Source organism: Onychostoma macrolepis, chromosome 03, assembly GCF_012432095.1.
Source record: "Onychostoma macrolepis isolate SWU-2019 chromosome 03, ASM1243209v1, whole genome shotgun sequence".
Taxonomy (NCBI): Eukaryota; Metazoa; Chordata; class Actinopteri; order Cypriniformes; family Cyprinidae; genus Onychostoma; species Onychostoma macrolepis.
Window position 1 is genome coordinate 4849054 of NC_081157.1, and position 13774 is coordinate 4862827.

A 13774-nucleotide genomic window follows, 5' to 3' on the forward strand; every position below is an offset into this window, starting at 1 on the left:
ATATTTTTTTTTTTAATTCCCAAAACAGCGGGATTACAAAATGGAAATATAGACTAGAAAGATATTTAAACTTGCTCTGCCCTTACGCCCATGACATCAACTCACTGCGAGAATAAATACAAGATGGGAGGAAAATGTATATTTCTTTCCCTCTAAGTTTTATCATTGGATGATCATCATACTGTATATAAAATTGCGGGATTCAGGGAGCCGCTATTATTTTGAATGCATGATTGCTTTTTAGTTTCACTTTCACATTTGAGATTGGCAATCGCACGTCCGTGTTTATACTATGGAGCGGCAGTATTTACCATACATTTTACAAGATGAGATGTTTGTCAGTTTTGCTCATGATCTGCAAATCATTCATCATCGTCCTCAGTCATCTCTCCTTACTCTGTTTATGTGGTAAGTGACATTTTATGTACTGTAATGTAACTGTAACAGGCAACCGTTAGCAATCGTTATTCGTTTTCTGTGCCTTTCTGAATACAGATTCATGCTTCGGGCACACCCCCTAACCCCCACGATGTCATAGTCCATCCTTTATCAGAACCACCTCCTATCTACTGAATAGTAAGATGTTAAACTTGTGTTTAAAGAAAACTTAAAAAAGGGTCACATAAGTTTATGTTTTATGTTACATTTTATGTTTTATGTTATGTTATGTTACATTTTCATTGTTTACAATGGCAGGGCCTGCCATCTTGTATCTTTGGCTTGTTGTTTCTGATTGCACTTTAACCCCAAGGGGGAAACCCAGATCAATTCCCAGAAGGGAAAATCAAAACAAAATAAAGTTAAAACTTGTTTTGAACAATTTTTTTGTCATCTGCAGATTGATTTTAAGTAGGGGTGGGGGTATGGGGTAAAATTAAAATATTAATTTAAATCGTAAATCGGATTTTTTGTGAAAAAATCTGGGATTTTTTTTTTTAGGCTATATCACTCAGCCCTAATAATGAATAATTAATTCTAAAATGAAGATCATGGTAACCCACTAGTACTGACTCAAGTATTACCAAATTCTTCTAAATGAACTACTAATTACTTGGATCAGTATTCTAAAGTGAAAATCATCATAACTTCCTAATATTGACTGATGTCATTGTGAACTTTTGAGATACATGTAAGGTTTTGGATAGTAATGACTCAAGTGTTACTACATCCTTCTGAAGAAACTACTAATTATTTGGATCAGTATTCTAAAGTGAAGACTACGGTAATCCACTAGTAATGATTTAAGTTTTACCAAATTTAGCAAAATTAATTACTAACCAGGACCTTACAAAAACCTCAAAAGTTTACAATGACTTCAGTAATTACTAGGGAGTTATCACCATCTTCACTTTAGAATACTGATCCAAATAATGACTAATTCCTTTAGAGATGTAGTAACACCTGAATAATTACTATTCAATACTTTACAAAAACCTCAAAAGTTTACAATGATTTCAGTCATTACTAGAGAATTATCACGGTCTTCACTTTAGAATACTGATCCAAATAATTAGTAATTCCTTCTGAAGAATTTGGTAATACTTGAGTCATTACTAGTGGGTTAACATGACCTGCACTTTAGAATGAATTATACATTATTTATTATTCATATTAATTATCAACCTGTATACAGTAGTTCTTGGGGAGGTATGAAAAAAATATTAAATTCAATTAAATTCAAGTTTATTTGTATAGTGCTTTTACGATACAATTGTTGCAAAGCAGCTTTACAGGAAATTAAGTTTCTAATATATATATATATATATATATATATATATATATATATATATATATATATATATATATATATATATATATATTTGCACATGTACATACATACACATATGCACACATACACACATACATACATATATACACACATACATACAGCAGAAACCCAATAGATTTAAGTTATGACAAACTTAACTTGGTAATTCTGTATGTTGTCTGAGGGTTGGCATCATCTCTTCTCAGGTGTTTGGTCATCTCAGATCTTTTTAAGGGTTGGATCCAGACTGATGCTTCAGTAATTTCTAGTTACCAAGGGATGTTAATCCCGTGGCAGAATCAGAGAAACAAATAGAGACATAATTAGCGTAGCTGCTGTTCTATTCAAGCAAAAATGATTTGTTCAACCTAAGCTAAAGAATTATAATGTACATTTGATCAGATATAAATGCAGTACAAGATTATAAGATGCATTATGTGAATGCTTGGCTAAAGAGATGTGTCTTTAATCTAGATTTAAACAGAGAGACTGTATCTGAACCCCGAATGTTATCAGGAAGGCTATTCCAGAGTTTGGGTGCCAAATGTGAAAAAGCTCTACCTCCTTTAGTGGACTTTGCTATCCTAGGTACTACCAAAAGTCCAGAATTTTGTGACCTTAGGGAGCGGGTTGGATTGTAGCGTAGTAGAAGACTAGTTAGATACGCAGGAGATAAACCATTTAGGGCCTTATAGGCAAGTAATAATATTTTGTAACTGATCCGGAACTTAATAGGTAGCCAGTGCAGAGACTGTAAAATTGGGGTAATATGATCATATTTTCTTGACCTGGTAAGAACTCTAGCAGATGCATTTTGGACTATCTGTAGCTTGTTTATTGAAGATGCAGGACAACCACCTAACAGTGCATTACAATAGTCCAGTCTAGAGGTCATGAATGCATGAACTAGCTTTTCTGCATCTGAAACAGGTAGCATGTTTCGAAGCTTGGCAATGTTTCTAAGATGGAAGAATGCTGTTTTTGTAACATGGGAAGTATGATTTTCAAAGGACAAGTTGCTATCTAATATAACACCCAGATTTTTGACTTTAGAGGATGTAACAGTACATTCGTCTAGTTGCAAATTGTAATCCAAGAGATTCTGAGTACTGTTTTTTGGTCCAATAAGTAATATCTCTGTCTCATCCGAATTTAATAGGAGGAAATTATTGGTCATCCAATCTTTTACATTTTTAACACAATCTATAAGCTTAGATAGTTCAGAAGTTTCATCTGGTCTTGTTGAGATATATAGCTGAGTATCATCAGCATAACAATGAAAACTAATCCCGTATTTTCTAATAATATCACCAAGGGGCAACATGTATATTGAAAATAGCAGAGGACCTAGGACAGATCCTTGTGGTACTCCATACTTTACTGGTGATAATTGAGATGACTCCCCATTTAAAATAAACAAAGTGGTAGCGATCGGATAGGTAGGATCTAAACCATCTTAAAGCCTGCCCTTGAATACCCGTATAGTTTTGTAATCGATCTATGAGTATGCCATGGTCTATAGTGTCGAACGCAGCACTAAGATCAAATAAAACTAGCAATGAGGTGCAGCTTTGGTCTGACGCAAGAAGCAAGTCATTTGTAATTTTAACAAGTGCAGTTTCTGTGCTATGGTGAGGCCTGAATCCTGACTGAAATTCTTCATAGAGATAATTTTTTTGCAAGAAGGAGCACAATTGAGCAGACACAACTTTTTCAAAAATTTTAGACATAAACGGCAGATTTGAAATGGGTCTGTAATTTGCCAGTTCACTAGGATCTAGTGGTTTCTTAATAAGAGGCTTAATTTCTTTGGGAGCGGTGAATGTAGAACTTTCCGCTAGGTATAACTGTTGTTATATATATAACAAGTGATGGATGTTTTATTGTATGCTGGGGTATAATTGTGTACATTTACCGCCTTATTCCAAAAGTAGGCATATGTATGTTATATTTCATATATGTTATAATCTTACTAGGTTACAGGTTTGTTTTATTATTATTCCTGGTCCCCACACTGTATATCTGTATATGCTTAATTAGACGCAGTGTACTGGCGCGTCGCCTTTAAGTTTCATTTTCATTCAATTAATAGTCAGGACTGGTACGCCTTGCCGGTGAGTGACTATAAACTGGCATTGGTAGTAATTCAGATTGAAAAGATTTATATCATACGATTGTGTAACTTCATTAGTTAATTCTGGTGATATTTTGTGTTTATGTTTTCATTGCAGGTTTACAACCTAACCCAACTAACCTGACTAACTAACCTACCAGCTAGTTAACAGGCTAGCGCAGCGGTAGCATTAGGTCATCTAGTTCGTGGATGATTATTGTGTATGTGCGCACAATAAAAGCTTACAAAGCGACTCGAGTTGTATCCGCCGTGCTTGTCCTGAAACCCTTCCAGTGGGGAGTTTATTGAGCTATATCAGATAGCTTAGTAGAGAACTGGAGAGTTGTAAACCGCCGTCGGAGCCGTGCTAGAGAGAACACGGACCCCGAGCGGAGGAGAGTTATCGTTGATGACCGGCGCCAGGATCGGAGACCCGGATTCTGAGGATAGAAGCGGCCGTCAACAACACCATTACAACGGATGAGCCGTTAAAGGGCTGAACAACTTCCAACTGTGAGTAAGACTGGGCGGATAATAATAATAGCTGTGGGGCTAATAAAGTGACTTTGTGAACAACACCACTATCCGCCGAAACAGCTGACGAAGACGTCTGTGTTGTTCGCGGAAGAGTCGACTCTTTTGAACGATTCTTTTGAACGAGTCCCTTTTTTTTGCTAAAAGGTGATTTTAGTGATTCTGTTCACCGGAAAAGTGAAAGTAAAAGAAAGAGAAGAAAAATGGCAGATGATAAACCAGATCTAGAGAGTTTAAAGCGAAAACGCTCAAATGCGAACGAAATTTTACAACACGAATAAACCGCCTTGATGTAAGTGCTGGCCGTTTACGTGAAGTTGAGTTGTCAGAAGAGTTAGCGAGACTGAAGGATGATTATGACAAACTCCTCGATGTCAGTAATGAATATGTAGACGCACAGAGCCAGATAGACCCTACGGGTGACGACAGTGAGTTGCGGACGCCCTGGCGAGGAGAGATGCCAGTGAGCAAAGGTTCCTTGAAGCTGAGAGTAAGATCATGGAGTTGCTGTGGTCCAAGTTTGCAGCGCCGGACATAGACGCTCTTGTAAAACAGTTCAAGTCTGCTTTTGCTCGGGCTGAGGTGCTCGGGGAAAATAAAATAGTGCCATGGATGCAGCAAGGGGTCGAAAGTGGTAAACTAGATAGGAAACTCCATGAACTCAGGGAGGCTGTGTACACTTGGAGAGACTATCGGCCACATGGAAAGGACAAATGGATGCTCTTTTCATCCTTGAGGGAGGACAAAGAGCAACTGATGGATGGGTGGACATACCGACGTGAAAATGAGGTCATGACGAGGAACAGTACAGAACTAAAAGACGATGGCGATGGTGACAGGGGTGAGGAGGAAGAGGATGAAGATGTGGGAGACGATGACACGGTCGGTGAGCATGTCATGACGACTATCGACAGCCTTACAGCTGCAGATAACATCACCTTTACCCAACCAGTAACCCTTGCTATTGCTACTCCACCTGTTAACAACTGGCATGCTGTTGTCAATCCATCCATTAATGGGCAGGGGAGCGTATATGTCACGAGCTCTCCTTCATTCATGGCCACAGGCAAAGCAAGCATCTCTACCTGTGCTGCTCAAGGTGCTACAGTCACTAGTCGACCTCAGAGCAGGTATGTAACAGCTACCACACACAGTAACCCCCAACAGACGTTACAGCCCACCCTGCAGTCAAGAAGGTCTGATGGTGGACTAGGTGTCAGTTTCGCCCTACCTCCAACCCTTGCCAGCACGCCACAACTGTTGAGTGTTCGTGCCGCTCAGCCCGTTGATCTCAGCATGGGACAAGGTAGTAGCATGCCGAATAGCAGCCCTGGTTCACACACTGGTGGGGATAACAGCTCTCAGTGGGTTCGACCAAAAATAAGGCTCACGCCTATAAGTTTGCCTAAGTTCTCTGGGGACAGGAGGGACTATTGGCGCTGGAAAGCTGAATGGGAGAGTATCCAGGCGCAAGCGGAACCTACGGGGTCAAGGGAATGCAAGAAGCTTCACTTGCTAGACAGTATAGGTGAGTCTGTGAAAAGTGAACTCAGACTGTTGCGTTGCAGAGATGCAGACGATATTTTCAGGGAATTAGAAAACCGTTATGGTGACAAAGCACAAACGGCAGAAGAGATCGTGTTGGAGCTTCAATCACGACCTGCTGTAAAGAACCACCAGCCACGGGAGACGTTAGAGTTGATTCTAGCAGTGGAGAGGGCTGCATTGGACCTCACAGACCTGGGGTGCGCAGATGCTGTACAGAATCAGCTGGTGATTCGGTCTTTGGAGAGTAAACTCCCTGATGTTATGAAAAGAGAGTGGCTCATGTGCGTGAGAAACCCGTTAATAACGTCCACCCAGGAAACCGTTTCGACAGACTCTTGCTGTTCCTGGAAGACCAAAAATCGTTGCTCGTGAGGTTGGAGCAGTTGCTGCCCAGCAAGCCATGGCCTGCTAATGCTCCTGAGAGACCAAGCTACCGGGAGAAACCAGGTGACAGATGGAGGGAGAAAAAGTCGTTCACTAAGACTACAGCAAGTGAAGTCAAAAGAGACTCCAAGCAGTTACCATGTGCTATGTGTGGTGATGAAGAACATGGAAGTAAACTGTTTCGCTGTAAAACTTTCAGGAAGGCCAGTCTGTCAGAGAAGACAGTCCAGGTGAAAAAGGTAAAAGCATGTTCAAAGTGCCTGGATGTTCACGGGGTCGCCGATGGCTGCACTCCAAAGTTCCTATGTCGTAAAGAGGAGTGTAAGAAAGGCGACACCCCAGCGGATCACCACTATTTCCTCTGCCCTAAGGCATCAACAAGGAAGGACGCTGTTAAGAGGGAAAACAAAGCAGAGGAAAAGAGGGGACCTCGTGGTCCGACAGAGGAGCAAGAGGCTGTGTTTGCCGAGTTGGGACTGACTCCCCACCAGTTGGAGGCTGTCCGCAAAGCCTGTACTAACAAGGCATCGTCGACAGTGTGTTCTGGCAGGGGTCAGATAGAACAGAGTGGCTTGAAAGAACATCCGGTCCTCATGATGCTCGTACCTGTCACGACAAAGAGAGGAGACAGCCTTGGAGCTTTGGTCGATCTCGCTTCTGACACGAATTACATTACACACCAAGCAGCAGCAAGGCTCGGATTGACCGGTGAACCAATCTCCCTTGTCGTGTATGGAGTCGGTACGATGAAGGTGAAAGTTGATACGAAAAGGTATCTTGTGACAATAAAAGTGTGGACCTCACGAGGAACCTTGAAGTTCCACGAGATGATCTGCTACGGGATGGAAGACATTGCCAAAGTGGATCGTGTGGTGAATTCAAAGCGGCTAGAGCAGTTTTTCCCTGAAGCTAAGCCTGGTGAACTGGCCCGCCCAAAGAAGATCGATCTATTGATCAGCACTCGAGAAGGCCGTTTAGCTCCGCAAAGACTGCAAAGGGTCGGCGACCTGGTGTTGTGGGATGGTCCTCTGGGCAAGATCGTGAGTGGTGCACATCCAGACCTCTTCGAAGAAGTGGAGGTAACCACATGGCGGTCGGAGACGTACTTCGCTCACTCAATGAGGACGGTAGCCGTCAAAGTTGAAGAACACTTCGTGAGAAGGCCAGGAAGCCATTTGGAGCAAGAAAGCAAGGTAGAAGTTCGAACGACAGCAGCATGCAATAAAGAGATCCTTGAGTGGCTAAAATGGGATAGCATCGGTGCTGCTTGTGACCCTACTTGTGGAGGGTGTCGCTGTGGTAAGTGCCCACCGGGGGGAAAGGAGATGTCCCTGGCTGATGAGAGAGAACTGGAGATAATAAAGGCAGGTCTAACCTACAGAGAGAGAGATGCCCACAGCGACCAGCCACACTGGGATGCGAAGTACCCCTGGAAGGAAAACCCCGCGTCTCTTCCCAACAACCGAAAAGCTGTGGAGGCAACATTCCTGAGGGCTGAGAAGCGGCTCATGAAAGACCCCCTGTGGAAAGAGGCTTACATGAAGCAAGTCCATGAGATGGTGGGGAGGGAAGCTGCTGTTAAGCTCACTAAGGATGTGATGGACAGCTGGAATGGTGCTGTGTGGTGGGTGAGCCACCTAACCGCTCCGAATCCCCACTCAGTGACTACGCCAGTGCGCCTCGTCTGGAATAGCAGCCAGGAATTCGGAGGGGTGAGCATGAATAGTATTTTGCTCAAAGGCCCAGATGTCCTAAATCCCATCAGGGCGGTGCTCCTCAGATTCCGGGAAGGAGAACATGCAGCCATCGGAGACATCACCAAGATGTACAATTCGATATGGCTGGAAGAACAAGAGGTCCATGTACATCGATTCCTATGGAGAGACTCACCAGAGGATGAGATTGAGGATTATGCTGTCGTGAGGGTGAACATGGGGGACAAACCGGCCGGGTGCATTGCACAAGTTGCCATGCGAGAGACTGCGAAGTTGCCCCAGTTCTCTGATATGAAGGAGGAAAGAAGGGTCATTGAGGAAGACTCCTACGTAGATGACCTCCTCACATCCCACAATGACCCACACTGTCTAAACAAGATCCTAGGGGGAGTGGAGTATATATTGAAAGCAGGAGGCTTCTACCTCAAGCCTTGGGTCCGGTCCGGTCAAAGTGGGAGGCGGGACAGGACAGAGTCCAAGCCGGTGACTCTGACGTTGCCCAACCAGCTAAGGGAAGAAGATAACAAAGACCTGGGGGTTGGTTACCTCGTGCAAGATGACAAACTCTTTGTGATGGTCTCAATCAACTTCTCTAGAAGGAAGAAGAAGATGATAACTGAGACTGACCTCACTGAAGAAGAAGTGGAAGTAAAGACACCAAACCCACTGACTCGTCGTGTTCTACTGAGCCAGATCGCCGGGCTGTATGACCCGATTGGTCTAGTAACACCTGTGAAACAGAAAGGAGTGATCCTTGTTAGAAGAGCCTTCCAGGAAGCTGGTAAGCTTACTAAAGACACCTGGGATGAACCTGTGTCTGACGAGCTCAGAGGAAAGGCAATTGAACTGTTCCAGGAGTACGCTCGTCTAAGTAGAATCACATTCCGCAGAAGCCTCACACCCCCTGACTGGAAGGGTAAGCCCTGGGGAATCACGTTTTCTGACGGGAGCTGTGAGTCCTATGGCGCCGTACTGTACTTGCGGTGGGAGACGTCAGATGGTGTTGTCACCCGGCTGGTAGAGTCGAAGGCCAAGTTAACCCCCCTCAACCAGAAAGGTGACGCAGTCAAAGCTGAGGTATGCGGGGCTGTCTTTGCCACACGTCTGAAGGGATACGTATTGAAGCATGGTCGATTGGACGTGGAAAAGTGGTTCCACTTCATTGACAGTCAGGCGGTGCTGGGGGCCATCCAGAAGAGAGCTACAGTTCAGACATTCTTTGCTAACCGAGTCGGAGAGATTCAGAAGGCTGGACCCGTAACTGACTGGTGGTGGATACCAGGCGAGGTTAACATCGCTGATCTAGTCACGAGGGGGTGCTCTCCTGAATTGCTGGGTGAGAACTCTGTGTGGCAGAAAGGTCCAGAGTTCCTGTCTAGTCCAGTCGAGGATTGGCCCATAAAGTCCGCTTCAGAAGTGGCAGCTGATGCTAGGGAGGTAGTGAGTAGACTCCAGAGAAAGGCCTTTTCAGCAGTCCTCACCAGAACTCAAGCCAAGAAGTTGTTAAACCCTGACAGTCCTGGTGGTGAAGATCCAATAGTCACAGGTGGAGTTAGCGGGGCTCCAGCGTCCTCAGAAAATGGAGTGAAATTGACCTTATCTGAGACCAAGGAAACGGAGACACCGTGGGGAGCCACGCTCATAGATCAAGTGGATCCAACAAGGTGCAGTTCTCTAACTAAGCTTTGTGGAGTAGTCGGTTATGTCCGCAGGGCTGTAAAGAGGTGGTTGACCCGTGTAGGCAGGGCCCCTATGCCAGCAAAGTGGGAGGTAGTATTGACAGTAAAGGAACGCAAGGCTGCATTCCAAGACCTGTGCTTAGCCGCCCAGAAGGGGGTTACGTTTCCTGTGACGACACTGAACAGACTCGTTGTCAGCAAAGATGAGGCGTCAGGGCTCCTGATATGCCATGGTAGAGTCCAGGCCGTTACCCAGGAAGAGACTGGTGTGCCTTTGATCCCCTACAATGCGTGGATCAGCACCCTTCTTACTCGAGAGGCCCATAAAGCTAACCACGAAGGCGTTGCTGGCACACTCCTCCGTGTAAGGTCCAGGGCATGGGTGGTGCAGGGACCAAGGATTGCCAGAAATGTCATTGACTCTTGTATGCACTGTCGAAAGACCAAAGCGAAAATGTGCAAACAGGTGATGAGTGAGCTCCCCCTCGAACGAACTGAACCAGCCGCACCCTTTGAGTTTACGTCATTGGATCTTTTCGGTCCCTATGTTGTTAAAGATACTATAAGACGTAGAACAAAGATGAAAATCTGGGGTGTGGTGTTCAGTTGTATGGTTTCGAGAGCAGTACATGCTGACATTGTGGAAGATCTATCGACGAAAGGATTCCTGAATGCATACCAACGCTTCACAGCTCTCAGGGGTCACCCAAGAAAGCTCTGGTCGGATCAAGGGACCAAATTTGTGGGTGCCAGGCCAGTATTACAGGAGCTTTATGAGTTCCTAAGTAGCATCGACAAGGATCAGGTCCAGAAGAAGGCGGTAGCTGTAGGAACCGACTGGATGTGGGTGTTTCACCCGGCGGACTCTCCTCACAGAAATGGGGCAGCTGAGGCGGCAGTTCGCGTACTCAAGAGAGCGTTAAGCAGTGTTGGCAAAGAAGAAAACCTGACAACGCTGGAGTTCCAGACACTCCTGTACCTGGCCGCTAACCTGTCAAATGAGAGACCAATCGGTGCCAGAGCTCAGATACAAGATGAGACCGTGGAAGTCATCACTCCCAACTCTCTTCTGCTCGGTCGCGCAGGACCCAATGGGGACTCTCGAGGGTTTGAGTATCCAACTTACCCAGTCGTGCGTCTGAGAGCAATCCAGATCGAGGTTGACAAGTTCTGGAAGCGGTGGAGCCAGCTGGCAGGTCCGGGCCTCTACATCCGTCAGAAGTGGCACGCGCCTGCTAGAAACGTTGCGGCAGGGGACCTAGTGTGGTTAGCTGACCAGAACGCGCTGAGGGGCCAGTTCAGGCTGGGTCGAGTCGTAGAGGTGTGTCCTGATGTGAAGGGCGTAGTACGAGATGTGAGGGTGAGAACATGTCGAAGCTGTCCAGTTTTCGTTGGGCAGCCCAAGAGAAACCGAGGTATGGAGAATTATCCCTCCACCGTCCTCCACAGGGATGTTAGGAGATTGGTGGTTCTGCTTCCAGTGGAGGAGCAGTAAAGGATCCCCACCATGGTGTTTTTCGGTAAAGGATCAAGACCCTCCCCACTACCATCCTCCTGGAGGCTGGTGGTGTGTTTCGGTTAAGGAGGTCGGGATGTCATCAAGGACGATGTGTGTTGTTGGTGGACATTACAATTACCTTGAATATATAGTTATTCATGTTGTGACATAGTACGTTTAAATCTATGCATGCAACGTTGTTTGCATGGTCATGGGGAGAATTTCATATCTAGAAGTTTAACTGTTTGGTTATGGTGGCCTACTTGGATTCTAGAATCAGTAGACCAAGTGGGAGGTGTAGAACTTTCCGCTAGGTATAACTGTTGTTATATATATAACAAGTGATGGATGTTTTATTGTATGCTGGGGTATAATTGTGTACATTTACCGCCTTATTCCAAAAGTAGGCATATGTATGTTATATTTCATATATGTTATAATCTTACTAGGTTACAGGTTTGTTTTATTATTATTCCTGGTCCCCACACTGTATATCTGTATATGCTTAATTAGACGCAGTGTACTGGCGCGTCGCCTTTAAGTTTCATTTTCATTCAATTAATAGTCAGGACTGGTACGCCTTGCCGGTGAGTGACTATAAACTGGCATTGGTAGTAATTCAGATTGAAAAGATTTATATCATACGATTGTGTAACTTCATTAGTTAATTCTGGTGATATTTTGTGTTTATGTTTTCATTGCAGGTTTACAACCTAACCCAACTAACCTGACTAACTAACCTACCAGCTAGTTAACAGGCTAGCGCAGCGGTAGCATTAGGTCATCTAGTTCGTGGATGATTATTGTGTATGTGCGCACAATAAAAGCTTACAAAGCGACTCGAGTTGTATCCGCCGTGCTTGTCCTGAAACCCTTCCAGTGGGGAGTTTATTGAGCTATATCAGATAGCTTAGTAGAGAACTGGACAGTGAATGAAACTGAAGTACTAGACGGTGTAGAACCTACATTTCTTATTGTATTTCTAATGTTATCTATTTTATCAGTGAAGAAATTCATAAAGTCATTACTATTAAACTGTGAGAGAATATTTAGATTGGGTGGCGTCTGTTTATTTGTTAATCTAGCCACTGTGCTAAATAAAAACCTTGGATTGTTTTGGTTATTATCTATGAGTTTGTGGATATGCTCTGCCCTGGCAGCTTTTAGAGCCTGTCTATAGCTGGACATACTGTTTTTCCACGCAATTCTAAAAACTTCCAAGTTAGTTTTTCTCCATTTGCGCTCAAGATTACGAGTTTCTTTCTTAAGAGAATGGGTATAACTGTTGTACCATGGCACAGTACGTTTTTCTCTAACCTTTTTCATATTGAGGGGGGCAACAGCTTCTAATGTATTAGAGAAGATAGTGCCCATGTTGCTAGTCATTTCATCTAGTTCATGTGTATTTATGGGTACACAGAGCAGTTGAGATAAATCAGGCAGTTTATTTGTGAATCTGTCTTTGGTGGCTGGAACTATAGTTCTGCCCAGACGATAACACGGAGCCATATAGTTAATATCGGTAATACGCAGCATGCACAATACAAGGAAAAGGTCAGTAACATCATCACTTTGAGGTACGATATCTATATCAGTAAGATCAATTCCATGTGATATAATTAAATCTAGCATATAATTAAAGCGATGAGTGGGCCCGGTGAAGTTTTGCTTGACTCCAAAAGAGTTTATTAGGTCAGTAAATGCAAGTCCTAACGCATAATTTGTATTATCAACATGAATGTTAAAATCTCCGACAATTAGCGCTTTATCAACATTAACCAATAGATCTGAGAGGAAATCTGCAAATTCTTTTAGGAATTCTGTATATGGCCTTGGCGGTCTATACACAGTAGCCAGAGCAAGAGATGGGAGAGATTTCTTTTGCATATCTGACAGTGTAACATTAAGCATAAGTATTTCGAATGAGTTAAACCTGTATCCTGTTTTCTGAGTATCATTGAGATTATCACTATATATTGTTGTGACACCGCCGCCACGACCAGTCTGACGGGGTTCATGTTTATAACAGTAGCTTGGTGGAGTAGACTCATTTAGACCAAAATATTCATTTGGTTTAAGCCAGGTTTCAGTCAAACAGAGTACATCAAATCTATTATCTGTGATCATTTCATTTACAATAACTGCTTTGGGTGCGAGTGATCTAATGTTTAGGAGCCCAAGCTTTAGAAATTGTTTTTGTTCACTTATTTTGCATTTTTCAGGTTTAATCATGATCAGATTTTTTCTAGATCCTGCATTAAATTTATATGTTGACCTCACTATTCGGGGAACAAACACATTCTGTATAGATTGGACAACGCAATTACTTCTATCATTTAAGAGGGAAGAATAAAAGCCATCATAGCAGTTATTTGAGAATTGGCTTACTAGTCAGATGGAGTGTAGCGTTCTGGAGATGTTGTCCGACAGGAGTTCCGCTCCGACTCTGCTGGGGTGCAGGCCATCAGCACGGAAAATAATAGTTACTGATTAGCTAATAGTGAACTACCACATTTGACTAAGCACTATTACTTA